Source organism: Cygnus olor, chromosome 2 (assembly GCF_009769625.2).
Source record: "Cygnus olor isolate bCygOlo1 chromosome 2, bCygOlo1.pri.v2, whole genome shotgun sequence".
NCBI classification, from domain to species: Eukaryota; Metazoa; Chordata; class Aves; order Anseriformes; family Anatidae; genus Cygnus; species Cygnus olor.
Window position 1 is genome coordinate 14,047,914 of NC_049170.1, and position 17,518 is coordinate 14,065,431.

Consider the following 17,518-nt stretch of genomic DNA (forward strand, 5'->3'; position numbering starts at 1 on the left):
TTACTTCCACAACTCAAATCTTGCTTGAATTAAAACCACTTATAAAGGGTTCGATCTTGATAAGGTAACTCCAGTATTTCTTTATACTTCTTGTGAAAAAATGCCTTATCTCTTATAATCAGGTGTAGAAAGCTTTTATACTCCCTCTGGTTCCAATTCTGTTTCAATTACAGACAATTCTGCTTTTCTCACACCTTTCCATGGACAAGCCTACTGAGTAAATAAACACTTCAGGAGGACAGCAAAATGGACTCCTGATGCTAGAATAGGTCTCTGGGCCTCCTTTTGATGCAAAAAAAAAGGGAACCCTTGTTAACACAGGCTGGGATAAACAAATATTGTGCAGCTCCCAGACATTTAAGATGTTGTCATCAGTCACCAGCACTGTGCTGATTACAGGCAGAATCTCAGCTGTTTTAAACCAGTATAACTCCTGCCAGATGACATACTCAACAGTTCTCACCTTCTTTATGGAAATGTGCCTTCTGACTGCCATAGACTTTTATCAGCAGTATGCTTTACTAAATTTGTCTGAGATCTGAAATGGCACATTGGGCAATATGGTAGGCATCTGATCCTTTAAGGTCTGGACTGAATTGTAATATGCTTGAAGCACTCAACCTCTTCTAATTAGTAAGTCAGTTCTTTCATAGTTACCTACTGAAAAAATATATACCTATCTCTCCCTTTCTCAAGCTCCTTCCCATCTCAGTTTATCTGTTATTATAATACTCATCTTAATTACAGGAGATAGTCTTCTTACTAAGAAACTTGTAAGAACAGTATCCAGTTCATGTTCAGTGGAAGTATACACCCAAAAACTTTTTATAACATTTGGAAAACTCCATGTTGTTTCTGTTGTTACAGTAAATGGGTGTGCTGTTGAGGATGCCATATTTTAGTATAAGAACATGCCTATAACTTGGTTACACTTACCATCCTTATTTTACACATATGAAAAGCCCGTGAGCTTCAGTGAGAGATCTGAGTACGCAAGAAATGCCATTTGGAGTTCATTAGGTAGGCATAGCTTTTTATTGCTTCTAAACTACGTCTGCTCTTGCATTCACACACAATGTGGGGATAGTATATGCACATGTTGTGCTAGAGGTTCTGCTCTTGCTTCATTTTAGACAATGACTGGGCAACACTCCAAATTATCCCTTATGAAAATGTATTAAATGTAATGGTTTTGAAAGAAAGCTATTGCATGGGGTCAGATAAATGTAAAACAGTTCCACTGGGTACAAGAGCAGTAGGAATAAAAAATGTGTGAATTAATTTTTCCTTGGTAGAAAACACTATTCAGTGCAAAATTTGTTGAGGGTTTGTTGAACAGTTTAAATATTTGAGCTTTTTGAGATTCGGATGAAATATATGTTTGTTTTTTCTAAAGCTGTCAGGGGCATATATGTGTCAGTTTTCATTAAGAATAATTTCCCTCAGGATCTTTGGCTTAGGTTAACCTTCAGACCTCCAATGACCCCTTCCAAACCATCAGGGTTTCTTTCTGTGTGTTGTTCCATGGATAAATGTACCTGCCAAAACCTAACCACCTTCTGAGGACTGTGTTGAATGAATGTCTGAGCAGTTCTCAAATATAAGAAATGTGCCCTGCAAGAGCACTACATCAAAAAATTATCTTCTTTCCTTTCCCTGAAATTGTTTATTTCCTCAGTATTAATAAGATGAACACTTAGGTAAGTGTATATAATAGCAACATTTTAAAATGATTGTCCTCTCTGTTAAATAAGTTCTTTTTTTGAAGAACCATGTTGTTCTGTGTGTGTTTAAACCCGATTCCCTCCTTGAAAAGTTATGCCAACAAACAAACGACAAAGCACAGTCCTGGCAATTCTTGAAATACATGAAAAAGAATCCAATCAGCTGAAAAAAACATCATAACATCAATACACATCTCAGGTGGCTCTTTGGGACAAAATGCTGCTTTTTCACTGCCAGGAGGGACTTCACAAAGTCTATAAGCCCTGCTAGTGCAACAGCTAGGACACACACCTGAGCCCTGCTCCACTCTGTGCTGATGGCATAGGCCACCCATTTTCTTAAGAGTTAATTTTGTTCCCTGTTCAAAAATAACAAATAATTTCAAGGTTAGGTCACTTTTGGCAAGTAGAGGAGGACTGTTGAAAGTAAGGAAGTTTCCAGGGAAAAGCAGAGACTGAAATATTATTCAAGGATCCTTCTGCCTAAAAATCATGAGGTTATTGTAACATAGTGTTCTGGTTCACACGATCCACTGATGCTAGTAAGTAAGGAATGCTAAATGTTTTGATTTGAAGGCAGTGTTGGAAATGAATAATTCACTTCAGTTCTGCACCCATGAGTTGAAAAATACATTTGCAATATGCATTTCTTTTATAGAATACTTTAATGAAAGTCTTATTTTCTTTCACTTAGATGAAATCACATGATTAGTTCTTTGTGAAGAACTATCAAAAAGGAATTTTGCTGAAAGACCAAGGCAGGGGATTACCATCTCATTGATTTGCAATAAACTATCCTAGTAACTGATATTTTAATGGGTAATAGTTAGCAGTTTGAAACCCTAACATTGACAGACCTTTTTAAATGTATCACTCAAAGTGACGTTTACCTATAGAGACTCTAGAGGTATCATTACAGATATAATAAAACATTTTTCATTTGTGCATTTGTAAATTGCAGAGTCTCCTGAAAGTGTAAAGTAAGATATGCATTGATATTTGGACTGGGTTATGGGAAAATAACTTCAGAAGCTGTATGTATTCATTGCTACCTGAGGGGTGGAGATATTACCTCTCACCACCACTCATTTCATTTGCCTTTTGGATGGCTTGGATACAGAGTGCAAACCACACACTTTTGCACACCAAAGCTGAAAACAGTTCTTATAAAGATATTGTTTCTATTAACCATGGTTTACTCTTATCTTCATTTTACTGGTGACATTTCAGCTTTGAACTTTCCTTGTGTTTCAAATGTTTTCTATATTGTGCAGGGCAATATGTCAACAGCCAATCTAGAGCTAAACAAGCACCCTCAGGAAAGTGAACAGGTCATGACAGCAAAGTACATCATGGCACTCTTCTACATTACTGGATTTAAAGAAAGATACCTTCTTAGCAGTATTTAAACTAAAGAATGTGTTCATGAAAATGCTATGCAAATTGATCCAAAACTGACTGTCCATTCAGTCATGATCTGGTTGTTATCCATTCCTATACAGGGTGACCCTGTCTGGAAAAAAATTCCTAAGGGAGAGAAGAAAATATAGAGCATGTCTATGTGGTCAGAAGATGGATGTCATTCCCTTGTTCTGTCCATGGCTTGAGGCCACTGAGATGTTATTACAGTTACTGTTCCCACCAGGCTCAGGGCCAGATCTTCCTATTGTACCTTATCCAAAAGAGACTTCAAACAGATCACAGATCTCTAAAATTCACCCTGCTTCCCTGATTTATTCTATGTCTGTCATACTGACCTATTAGAAACTAAGGAACAAGATCAATAAGTGACTTCAAATAAGCTTTTGTATAGGTATTGAAAAATAATGGTCCTTAGTACAGTATTTCAGACTTTACTTCTCTGTCACCACATTTTTCTAAGAAGCATTGCCTATCCAATAGCCAGGCAGTTTCCTCTCAAGCAATATTGTTATAGTCATTGCAAAATGACTTGGAGCTCTCTTTAACTTTGTCTCTGAACTAGTAGTTAAAACCTCAAAAGTAATCCCTCACCTTTTGAAGAGTTCAAGGAGACCAACCAGCACTGTTCAGTGCTAGTTTCCGTCTTCAGTTATTAATGATTGCATAGCATCTATTTTTTTCCTTGAAATCCCACATCTCTGGCTCTGATGACACCTTTGCTGGTCATTACTTTTGTATATGATAAGATTTTCTCAGTTAGGCTGGAAAATGGATCATCTGATACAGGTTAGCTTCCAAGGCTTCCTACAGAGCCAATGAAGAAAGTCATGTACCTCCATAAATTCATACATCCCACCTATCTTATACAGCTGTCTCAGTCTCATGCAGAAGACTATATTTCTCCATCAGTTATAAAGGAAATTTTGACTATTGACTTAGGCTAGACACCTGACTTTTACATGGCTAAAATTTGTTCAGATAAATCTCACTCTGTGGCCACGAAAAGGCATTGTACAATAATGATCCTAAGCTAAAAGCTTATACCTTATGACTTATATACCTTATTGTATTATTCATGAGACCAGTCACACCTCATTAAGGGTTATCAATATCACCACCTGGAAAAAGCATCACAGCTTTCCTAAATTATGAGAGTTTGGTTCAGAGGGATTGAACTGTGATACTGAAAAGACCTCAGATAGTGTTAAATGGTAGTTAAATGAACAACCAGTCCCTAAATAGAAAGCTCACCTTCACTCAGTCTTTTTAAAGTATTGTCCTTAGCATAATCTGCAAAGGACAGGGCTAGACCTACCCACACTGGTGAAGTGTGCCAATACATTCCTGTGTGACCAGAGGTGTGATAAACCAAACGGCACTAATGCATGCCATGCCATCTGGTTTCCCAGGAGTATGAGTTTTAACTGGCCCCTACCCTCCCTTTAGCTTCATTCAGCAAGCTTTTCAGTTGGTGCTCACACCACAATCTTTCAAAGAATGGAGGCATTTTCCTTAACCATGCTAAGTAATTTCTTAGCATGATTAAAGATTTCCAGAGGGAAAAAAGGTAAATAAATAAAAAATCAAGAGAAGCCTCACTGTTTTAGGACTCTAATTCAATGAGAGTTGAGTAGCTAATTTCTGTGCATACCAGCCTGAGATGAGAAAGTCCAAGGGCTGGAAAGGATGCAATTAGGGTTGTGACACTAAATTAAGAATGTCCTAATTTTAAACAGGATTAATGACAGCTTCACAAATAAATTGTTCTCAGAACCTTTCAGTTTCTGCAGGATGAAAGCTGCTAAAAATCTATGCTCAGTTACAAATCTTATGTTAGAAGTAGCTTAGCTGATTTGTGGAACCTTCCCCAATGTACTCGATAGGTGAGTAGAATACAGCAAACAGGTTATCTATAGAGTGGAATCTAAGTGAACTGCCTAAGAAGCTTATTGCTGTCCAGAAAGGTGCTGAAAGAGATATACAGGCTGTAACAAGCAGTCTTATCTCACACCATTCTGGCTTAATGGGCAGCTGCAGATTGGAGTGTGAGCCATGGGACTGCATTTGCAAGTGTGTTTACAGATACAATATTGATTTCCTTGCTCACTAAGAGTATTTCTGTACTGCCACTGCTTGCAATAAACAACCCCGCTAGAGCCTACATGGTTGTGAAGCCATAATACATTATTTAACAGGAGCTGATCAATATAAAACAAGCATTCCCTTTGTTACAGGAGTGCTATTGACAGAATGCTTCTCCCTTTTAATTTTTTATTATTTTGCATTGATTGCTGAAGGGCTGTATAGTCTTCAACAACATACACTGAGTCAGGCCTGACCATAAATCTCACTTTTTATATAAAAACAAATTGCCCCTTTTTAGCACAGAATTAATTTGGAAGAATATCCAGCATTCTTAGAAATCAATATGAACATAACCATTAACTTCAATAGAAGGAAAATCAAGCCTTTGATAAAATATAAAAATCAGTCCATTTAACCATCTCTGAAATAAAAGATCAATACCAAAAAAACCCTTCCTATTCCCAAATAAATTCTTAATTTAAGAGGTCACCTGGAAAGAATGTATGGAAGTTGGATTTCTCAGCTAATAGGAAAGAAAGATCTTTGCATCTGTCTACTCTCTCTACTCTGTGTCTCAGATTTGACCTGCAGTTCTACTGTCCTGGTTTCAGCCGGGATAGAGTTAATTTTCTTCCTAGTGGCTGGTATGGTGCTGTGTTTTGGATTTAGGAGAAGAACAATGTTGATAACACACCAATGTTTTAGTTGTTACAGAGCAGTGCTTGCACTTTTTCAGCTTCTCATGCTGCCCTGCCAGCGAGGAGGCTGGGGGTGCACAAAAAGCTGGGAGGGGACCAGCCAGGACAGCTGACCCCAACTGCACAAAGGGATATTCCATACCACATGACGTCATGCTGAACAATAAAACTGGGAGAGTTGGCTGGGGAGGTTGCTGTTGCCTGGGGACTGGCTGGGCATCAGTCAGCGGGCAGTGAGCAATTGCATTGTGCATCACTTCTTTTGTGTATTCTTTTATTATTTTCCCTTCATTTTCTGTCCTAATAAACTGTCTTCATCTCAATCCATGAGTTTTATCTTTTTTTTCCCAATTCTTTTCCCTATCTGTCCCTTTGAGAGGGATGAGCAAATGGCTGTGTGGTTCTTCACTGCTTGCTGGGTCAAACCATATCTACTAATGACATGCCTGTAACATTATTCATATAACAACAACACCACAAGGTAGGTTATATACAACTGGACTGCCTCACAGATCTTATTCATTCTCTCCTACAAATTTCCATGTGGTTCAGTGGAAGCAGGGATGAAGTAGGGAGAAGAACCTACTTCCACTTCTTGGACCTTCGCTTATAGGAATACTCTTAATCAATGAAGTGTTAGGATCTTCGTAAGGAAATTCATGGGCATAATTGTCAAAGACCACATTCTAGGCTCACACTCAACCATCATTCATTAACTGTCAATGTGACATTTAGGGAAGCAGATGATTTACCATATAAAGGTCTAAAAATCCTAAATTAATCTGTTGAGTACATTTCAGTACAATTTTATGAGGGAAAGTACAGACTTTTCTTTCTAGTCTAAAAACTTAAACTTTAAACCAACAACTGAATTCTAAAACAAACTTATTCTGATTATTTTGACCTTTCTTATGTCTACTTCAGTGATGGTTTTCAATATTGCTTCACGTTGGATGATGACTAATGTATCATGCAAAACTGAAAATCTTTATGGAGAAAAAGGTGAAGAATGATATATTTGACATTTTGAAGAAACTGATGAAAACAGTAAGTAAAATAAATACAAAGCATATGAAGGCAAGTCCCAGATATGAAACGTAGCTTATCTCTTGCTCAGGGAAGATACTTCACTATTCTCTGAAATTTATTTCAAAATAGGTAGAATAAGTTGAGTGAAGGCATAATTTCCTGGTCAGCAAGGAGGTATTCTGAGATGCTGAGATGGAGAATATACAATCAGGGAATTTCAGATTGTTTTTTTAACCATGAAATAACCACTAGACACTGCTGAATTTAGAACACTTAGTGGTCTCGGGATGTCCCTTTCAAGTCACAGTTAAAGAAATCTTTACAAATTATCAATATCATAGGAGACTATCTAAACAGATTACAAATATTTCCAAATTGTTTAGAAGCATTTGGTATTACACCATTCTGCTAGCAGACAAAAAAGAGATGAGAAAAGGAGATATTCTCCAGAAACTCAAAGCTTATACCTCATAGCATCAATCATAGTGAAGAGCACAGATTGCCAGAGGCATTTCCTTTGTAATCTAGAAGACCATCTGTACAGTGTCATAAAATAATACAGCAAGCAGAAGCTTTCATACTGGTATCTGTGCCTATGTGCATATACACACCTAGTGCAAAAGCTGAGATGACTTCCACCCAGTGTACTGAGGGAAGAAGACATGACTGGTGTTCACTTTCTACATTATGTTTTGTGATATTACCCATACAACGTTAAAAACATGTCCTATTTGCCAACCTTGAATGCTCAAAACTCAGCCTGTATGGATTTTCAGGTTGGACACACCAAAGTTTTCAGTGCAGGTTGGAGGGACAATAATTCCTAAACAGATTGAGTGTTGCTTACAAGGGTCCAAGATTTCTCTCACGAGGATATGCAAGAAGTGACAGGGGTATTGATCTAGGTGTCTGCTCCCCAACCATATAGAGGCATTCCAGATTAAAGAAGGTTATTGGAAATGCTTTGCTTAATGGGGGAGAGATCCTCTGGGGTTTGCACAGAGATTTAGAGAGCACACAGGCCTCAAGGGCTGAATGGGCTTAGGCAGTTTGGATTCTAGGGTGGGAAATTCAGGTTTTCATCTCAGAGTCAGAGGACAGACATAAGACTGTACAGCTCTAAAGAGATGCAAAATCACCTCTCAGTAAGGAGAAAGAAGAGTTTACCTGGAATTTGTGAAGCAGAAAGGTGAACCCATATAAAAGAGCTGATTGCTTCTGTCAGAAACAGGCACTTTGTAAGTGGCTGTACCTGGCAAGAATGAAGGGCAGGAGACAGATGGCAAGACAAGCCTCAGGGCTGCGTAAACACTGAAAAACTAGCAAAGAAGCACCACAGCATGCTAGAGATTTAATACAAAACTTGTTCCACTTACACAAAATTTGCCATTGCAAGATTCTCTCTCAAGTCATGAAGTAGAAAAACCTTCCCCTTTCATGGAGTAAGAAATTATACACATATGTAAATTATTGATTTATTTATACTATGTTTCAAATCTAAGGAAATAATTCTGTCAGGTTTCTATGCATTTTTTCACTTACTCTGCTTACTGTATGGGGCTGTCCAATAAGAAGGGCTGTCGATACTACTATATATCTGAAAAGATAAACACTTGACAACTTGGCAACATTTAAGCATTCTTCATCCTTATTCTTTTATGCATCGTAAGGATCTGCTCAGAACACCCACATACATGCACAAACATTGTGTCACACACATAATACACTCCTTTTTCCAACCACAATTTTTCCTTTCCCAACAGTTCCAACTATAATTCACTGGCAGAGCAAAGTCTTGGAATGAGGATCTCATTAATCACTGGACAGAGACAGGCCTTTACTTCTCCTCAGCTCTAATGGCCAAGGTGGAACTGGCTGCGTCTCATTTGTCATAAACCTTCGGTAAATGAATTAGTTTATTGCTGGGTGGACTGAGACAGGCTGGAGCTTACTGCAGCATTTTTTTTATATTTTAGTCAGGGTAGGGGCAGAATTCGTGGTTCTGAAGCTTTGCTTTCACTGCTGAGCAAGTCTGACTTTATCCTGCCTGCAAGAACCAGTACTGTAGTTCAGAAGAGGTCCCTGGGCTCTCAGGCCAAGTAATTAAAGTAACTCGCATAACACCTCACATCAAGAAACTGCATTTTTGCAGCAAGAAGAGGAGTCTTGTTCCATTCACAGTATAGACTTAGAAAGAAGGAAAATGTCAGTCCCCTGTCCCAGGTTGCCTGCAATCCATTTTACCTTACCTACAACAAGCAAAGGCAGCAAAACAGGAAGAAATAACTGAAAAGTCTTATGTGCAGCTTACCAGAGGATCAGAAAAGACACTGCTCTTTTTGTCTCAGTATGGTGGAAGTGAGTTTTCAGGAAGAGTTTACATAAGGATTGGTTAATGGCCCCTGAACAGCAGAGCTCTCTTACAAGCTATCTCACAGTTCCTCACTCTGCCAAATGCACAGGCTACCACCCAAGGAGGGATTGTGCCTGAGGCTTGCTCTTTTGTTCCACAGTTGCTTGGTTCATGTAGATGCCTGCATATGTTACAAAAGCTGTTAAGTTTGTGCAAGTTGCTCCCCTCCCTCTACCCCATCTTAGTCTTGCTCCCTAAGATGGGGGCACATCAATGACACTCTCCAAATGGAACTAGCCAGGCCACGCACAGCCTATCGAGGATCATCAATGGACTGGAGAGGACAAAGACTCTCACAGGATGCCAGGCTAGAGTCAAGAAGAACACAATCATTAAATCACTTATTTATAAAAAGTGGGAGAATCCTCAGTAAAACAAATATTGTATTGCAAGCAAATTGGGACTGTTCTGCAAAGAATTAAAAAATATATCATTCTTCCCCCAGGATATTTCTTGGGAGGTAAAGATATGGGTTCTCCATTGGCAGAGGCGAGCCTTTTTCCACCCACCCCGTGGGCAAGTTCCCCAGACACTGGGTTACTTGGCTACAAGATGGACTGCATCACCTGCTGATTGTATGAATGGTGCGCAAGTCTGGTATTTATCTGGCTTTGCTTTTAACGGAAATGTGGAAGTGTAAAATGAAAATGTTTTGTTTATAGAAGGAAAAAAAACTATATTTTTTCCTCATTTTGTTCTCCCCTCCCCCCCCAAGAAAATATATTTTTAACAAATTATATTTCTTGTTCCAGAAGCAAAAATTAGGACATGTTCATTTAGATTCAGCTCAAGCCAAGTTCATTTTCATTTTTTAAAGATCATCTGCATTTAAAAGGGTAAAGTATACTGTACTTTAAATTAATCCCTATTCCACTCCTTTCTGTTCTAAGCTACAAGGCTTAATAAATTAAAAAACTGGAAATTTTACTGACATCCTTAAATTTCCAGGCTGTTAAAAATAATTTACTTTAACTGTGATGAGAAAGCTTTGTCTTATGTATTTGCTCTCCATATCTAAGATACAAATTTTAAAAACTTACACTCTCTTCCAAATTAATCAGGTCTGCTCCCCTCCCATTTTAACTTTCATTCCTCAAGCTCAAGGATGCCAGGGTTCTGCTTACTACATAAAACATTTGATAATTTGAAAGAATAAATACATATATATATATATATTCTTTTCTTGGTGAAGCTTAAGGATGAACAGACCATTTTAAAATTTCAACAACAGCACTTAGCCAAGAATGCAGAGATTGATAGTTTCTCAAAAAATTAAGAGTATTTTAGGACATATTTGGTTAACAAAATATCTCAGGTTTCCCACCCAGCCTCAACAGTTGGCTTTTGCTGTACTAACCACTGCTGTTAAATTATATAGTACACACTACACTTACGATGGACATGGACAATTGGTTATAGCGGACAAAAACAGAACTCCCAAACCAAACATATTAAGTTCAAGACATTCCTCTCTGGTTATAACAGACAAACTTAGGCCACAATGCCAATTTCTGGGCTTTTTCTGAACCCTGTAAGTGGACTGAATAGAAATGGGAACTGGTGAGGAAAGTTACAGGAATACTATGTTTTTAAAATAGATTGTGCCTTAAACCAGAGACTGATCAGGATGGTGAACGAGGTTATGCCAGAGTAGCACTTTCTGCCAGCTTGCTTGACCACTGCATAGCAGATGAAGGCAGAATTTTCTATAATCTGTCCACTTCTGTTCTAAGAAAGCCAACTTCAGTGGATGCAGTACTGTGGAGCTGTAAAGGACTGTGAGTTACAGCTCCTTTGCAGGGCTGCATTTGAACAAGAACCTTGATTTTATTCTTGATGCTGTCTGGGGTTCAAGTCTTTCAAGGAACAGTCTTGGCTTCTTCAAGTATAAACAAGTGTCTACTACATTTGGTAATGCAAACAACTAAAATTTACAGATAGCATTTTGTCCTATATGACCACATGTCCTACATGTGGTCATATAGAGAAATGAACATCCTATGTCAGCACAAAGTACCTTGGAAATTCTTTGGCCTTGGACAAAGATGTACCAACAAACTTTTTAGGAAGGAGGGAAGGAAGGAGGGAAGGAGGGAAGGAAGGAAGGAAAGGAGGGAGGGAGGGAGGCTTTTTTTCAGAAATATGGTGAAATATCTGTGATCCACCATAGTCTTGTGTTGCACAATATACATTTGAAAACACTAGGGAGTCTGTGCAGTGATTTTCCAGTCAGTGGAGTTCTGTTTCCATCCACGTCTCTTCCCATCTTAGCATTCAATAAGCATCCCACAATACTTTGTGATTGTCTAAACCCCACAATACTTCGTGATTGTGTAAAGATTGTTTCACTTCAACAAAAAGATGCCTCAAGTCCATTCATTTTTGGAGAAAGATTGCTATGGCAAGTCCTGTGAGAAGAAAGCATATAAAGTACATATATTGACAAATACACTTGTTATATGGAATTATAATTAAAAGCATTTGCAAGATGCATTCTTATTTAGTGTATTTTCCCAAAATGTAGAAAATCTCTAATTAAGTTAATTCATTAAGAGAGCTTGGGATTTTAATTTCTTCATTTTTCCCAAGGTCCAATATTTTAAGGCCTATTTATCAGTTATAACTAGATGCTACCTTTACTCAGTGCTAATGCACAGAATTTGATAGACAGGGTGAGGTACCATCGATAGATGTGGCTGTCATACAGTTTTCTCAGCATTGAAACAAGCATCTTTGCACATGGCATCAAGTAACCACTGGTCTTTCTCTTCACTGACTAAATAACAACCCAAAAATAAGATATAGATTTGTAGAAAATGTATCATTTTCCTAGAGAGTGTCTAAAATAATCTGGGGTGCATGCTGATCGTTTAGTCCTATCTATCTTCTTTCAATTTATTTGGTTAAAGATACTATATTCAATGGAAAAAAAAAAAAAGGAAAAAAAAAGTGCATTAAGATTACATTTGGCATTTTGAATGCAACAAAAGGTACCTATAGGGATACTTTATTGTACAGTCAAGTAAACTCCAGCTGCCAGCCCTGTGATCAGTTCTTCAATAGGCAAAGAGGACTCAGCTCTAACCTGGCCACATGCTGGTTCCCACCAGTATAAGAACAGATATTTTCTTCCTTATGAATTGCATTTACAATTATTCTTTGGCTTTCAAGGAAAACTTTGAAATAAAAATGTAACTAGACTTCCTAAGTGAGTGTCTTTTTTTTCTTTTTTTTTCATAAATAAAAAAAAAAATGTATATCTGTTTTGATTAGAGACGAACTAAATCCTTTTCCCTGACATGAAAACTCCTGCAGGATGACTTGCAAAGTCTTGTGTTTTTATTGGCATTCTCCTATTATGCTCACATTAAAGGGCCCAAAATATGCTAAATATGACTCTCCGCCTGGAGATAGAACTACTGTATATGTGGAGTCTGAGAAAATGCATTGCTGAAACTTTGATCACTTCTTTAAATGTGTCAGTAAGGGGAAAAATTTTGGCCTTGCTCTGAAGTGAATGGGAGTTTTGTCATTGACTTAGTTGGACCAAGGTTTCAATAGCTGTCTCCTGATATGAGTTTCTAGATTTATTGTGTATCTTTGTTCAAGATCCACACTTCACAGGAATAATATGCATAACTGAGCACTAAAATTGATTTAAAACTTTGGCTGACATTTTCCTGAAAAATGAATATTCTCTCTTAAATTTTCTGAAGGGGAAAAAAGAAGAAATCAAACAAACTTCATTTTCAAAACTGTTTCAGTCTTACTTGAAATGTCTTCATTTCACATCTGATTATGTGGATTTCTCTGCCTTCTTTTCTCCTTATTAGTTTCTGTCTTTCCTGTCTTCTGGAAATACAAAGAGAAAAAAAAAAAAAAGAATCAAAAAGTGTGGGGTAAAAAAAAAAAAAAGGAATTACAGTTATTTTAGAAGAGACAGATGTGGGGGACAGCTTCAAAGCTACATTTTTTTTTCCAGAATACTTTGCCATGTTGTTTTCGAAATAAAATACAATATTTCGAAAGTTAATTGCACGCTGTATGTTGTGTTTTTGTTTGTTTGTTTGTTTTTCCTCTTTTGAAATTATCTTATTCATTTCAAGACTACCAACTGATTTTTCAGGAACTTATAAAAAATGCTATTCTAATATGCCCTATTGTGTAGATGGGCAAAACACAGAAGACAATGACAGTAGCAAAGTCCATGCAACAGTAAGCAGCACAGGGCCTCTATATTAAGTGAGAAAACATGAGCCTATACAATTTCAAAAAAAAAGTTACTTACTGTGGAGTTACGGCAAACCTAAATATCAACGACTATTCAGTGAATAATTTCTACTCAGCAAAACACTTATGCAGGTGAATAAATACTTCACTTTTTGTTCTGACCTCAGCCAGGTAACCAGTCTGCTCTTTCAGCCTTGTCCAAGTTCGTCCACTTTAAGACACTACAAAATTGATTCAATATATTTTGTCATAATTTTATTATCAATCAATAGTCTATGAGTTTATATGAAAATCCCTTTTCTGAGTATCTGAAATTTCCATCTATAGGCTCTTGTGTAAACAGCTATTTAACTGACAAGCTCAAAGCATTGAACATGCAGGTGTTAACACATTTTTTGACATAATTACTTTTATTAACAGATAGATGCAAGTCTCTTAAACACCACAACATAATTCTACATTATATTGCTGGAAAGTTCATGAGGTAAACTTTCTTAGCTATTTTTTCTCCTTAGCAGTAACATTCTAGTCTCCTTATAATATGTTGAAAATTTTTAATTTAAAATTTTAATTCATCAGGTACCAATGATGAAATGAAATACAAAGAGCAGTATTGCATAAACAACAACAAAGACCTACAAAATTGCACAGTGGGTACATGAAGTTACCTATTTCCATCTTCATTGGCAGGTTGCCAACAGAAATTTGTAAAATAAATTTTTAAAAAAAGTATGTGTGAAGGATTTTCTAAGATAAAAATTGCTTTAATTTTATCTAATACAAATTTAATCCAGTCAGATGGATAGTTGCTCCCTGTACACATTCAAGCAATGAGCAGAGCACACTTCAATTTCTCACACTTCATTATTCATGTCATAAATTATCTGTATGACATAGAATGAGATACTGTTTGATATAGTGGGACAGAAAGTTTACCACAGACCCTACCAGAGTCCTGGCACAAAGTATTTTGCTAATTTAACAAAGTTTATGAAAAAGTCATCAATAAGAATAGCACAAGAAAATGTTTGAAGAATTTGAGTTTAATATCCGTACCCAAGGATATCCTGTGTTACAAAGAGGTAAAGGTTTATTCTTGAAAACCCTTTCATTTGGCAAGTCTGTTGAACACCTGAAAACACCTGCCCACCTGTAGGGGATTCAGTACATCCATGGCTCTTCTCTCTTCCCTCCTAAGCTTCATCTAGCAAGGAACTTCTGCTACAGTAGGCTTTTAAGAGCACTTGGAGTTACTAGCTGTATCTACCTGTGTAACCTCCTCCAGAGTGGATAAAAGAGCCCTAACACTTCCACATAAAATTAAGATTGTTCCTGTGACACGGGTTGTTTGCAAGGTGATCATAATATCTCATCAGAATTGATTACAAAATCCAGTACAGGAACTGTGCTGTATTATGGGCTAGCTGAACCATTTCAAGCCTTGCTACAAGCATTTACTTCCCTACCATTCCTCACCACAGCAGAGACTCCTCTTTCCTTTATGCTTATTTATTGGCAACGTGCTATGAAAACATTGAATTATTTCTTAAATTCTGTACACCTAACTACCTCTTAAAATTGTGACATCCCAATAAACATTGTTCCTGTTATTTACCCACTCATCCTGCTGTTTGTAATGCCAAGGACAACACTACCAAGCAGATATCTGGAGTGGTGTTTTTACACCCTGGAATTTTTGATACATCACAGACCCTTAAGATACTCCACCATACTTCAAGGACCGTAGCAATCTAAATCTTTAAGCAAGTTAAATTTAACACCTACCTTCTTAGATCCCCTTTCCCATCTATAACTGAATTCCTTTCTTTGGGCTTGTTTATAGATACTTTCTTAACATAGAGTCCTTTCCTATCATTTATAGGCTGAATTTTGAAACAATGAGTGAAGTGAAAGCCAGAGTCATATGTTGCAGTAATTCAACTCAAAATGATTTTAAAAGAAGTTTATAAATGATTATATAACGAACCACACAATATTGGTACTGAAGAACAAATCAGAACGGAAGCCAACATGTGACATATGGGCAGCTGTGTACACTAATGTGTTAGCATGTTCTAAAGGCTAGAAAATATTCAAAAAAAAAAATCCACCTAAGATTCAAAACTGAAGTGAACTGATTTTTTTTTATGTTTTTCATGATTTCATATTAATATAAATTCTTAACAATACTTAAAATACATAACATAAATGTAAGTAACCAAATAAAACAAAGTATTCATTCTGCCTGGGCACTTTCAGAAAAAAAATAAATAATAAATCTCTTTAGATCATCCAAGTTTTTAAGCACCAAAAACACTTATGAAAAATAAATTATTCTAAGTTTGAATATCCAGAAGTATCCTAGTAAAATTTATTATACAGTTCAGCCACTAGATAGACAAGATAGATATCCTACTGGTGGAGGTCTCCATGACCACAAATGTATTGTGCAATACTCTGCTATTTAGAGTTCTTTTGCCTTTAATGAAGCTGGAAAGATTTAACAAAATGGTTAATCTTTGATAGAGGAAAATTGTGTGTTAGATCACTGTCCTGGTTTCAGTTAGGACAGAGTTAATTTTCCTCCTAGTAGCTGGTAGGGTGCTATGTTTTGGATTAGGATGAGAAGAGCGCTGATAACATGCTGATGTTTTAATTGTTGCAGAGCAGTGCTTACACCAAGCCAAGGACTTTTCAGCTTCTCGCTCTGTCCTGCCAGCGAGCAGGCTAGGGGCGCAGCAGGAGCTGGGAGGGGACAGACCCAGGACAGCTGACCCAAACTGGCCAAAGGGGTATTCCGTACCATCTGATGTCATGCTAAACAATATATAGGGGTGGCTAGCCGGGGTGGGGGCCTGGCTGCTTGGGGATAAGCTGGGCATTGGTCAACGGGTGGTGAGCAATTGCATTGTGCATCACTTGTTTCATACACATTATTATTATTAATACTATTATTATTGTTATTATTTTCCTGTCTTAATAAACTGTCTTTATCTCAACTCACAGACTTCACTTTCCCGTTTCTCTCCCCCATCCCAGAGAGGGAGGGGGGAGGGTGAGCGAACGGCTGTGTGGTGTTTAGCTACCGGATGGGTTAAACCACAACAATCACTTATTTGTGGTACTCTTGCTACAGAGGTAAGAATTACTTATCCTTCAATAACTTACAGATTTTATGACCTTTTTTTTTTGCAGGCCAATAGCAGCAAAAGCACCAAAATTTAAAAAATACTAATTTCATTTTTGTTCAATGCAGGCTGTTCAGATATCAGTATCATTTCCCACCCTTCATGCCTGTTTGCTTCCTTAGAGGTAAGAAGAGAAAGCAGTCTTTCTACAAAAAGGGCACAAAACCTTCACATTTTTGTCACTTGAGCATTCCAAGTCAGTGCAGCAAACCACAGCCCATTTGGCAGGAATCTACCATTTTACTGACTGGAGTAACACTCTCTCTATTTCTGGACTTCCTGGAATCACATGCTGATTTCCAAACAAAACGGTTTCTGCACAGGTATACTTCTCAGTGTAATTAATATGTTATGAAAAAATGCATTATGCCCTCTGCTTTCCAACAACTCAGTAGCGTCAGGGTTGCACACAACTTCACCAGGGCTCCCAGCATCTCTGAGAGGACTAGGAGAGGGCCAGTGCTTAAATGGCTGGGGACAGAGCCAGTCATCTTGCTACAATACAGATTCACCAAGCATGGGAAGAACAGCTCTGAACACCACCTGAAATCACAGGACAGAGTGAAGGGAGCTGGCATCAAGACAGCTAGTGCACTCCCGCTGCACTCACCATGGTGCACATGCTAACAAGGGACCTCTAATAGCATAGCTGTGCTAACACCTTTATCTAGGCTACGTACCAAGAAGCACTCTTCTAGTGCCACATTGATGTCCTACTGCTCCTGGTTT

General features: G+C 37.6%; 1 long non-coding RNA gene across 1 annotated transcript in view; it reads right to left on the reverse strand.

The window, feature by feature from the left end:
• Positions 1–10,578: 10,578 nt before the first annotated feature.
• Positions 10,579–17,518, reverse strand: part of LOC121065597 — a 68,691-nt gene continuing 61,751 nt past the window's right edge. Inside the window, exons 2-3 of the long non-coding RNA XR_005817180.1 lie at positions 13,142–13,223; positions 10,579–11,779 (exon numbers count right to left, since the gene is read on the reverse strand). This is a non-coding gene — a long non-coding RNA (uncharacterized LOC121065597). The remainder of the gene's footprint in view (positions 11,780–13,141; positions 13,224–17,518) is intronic.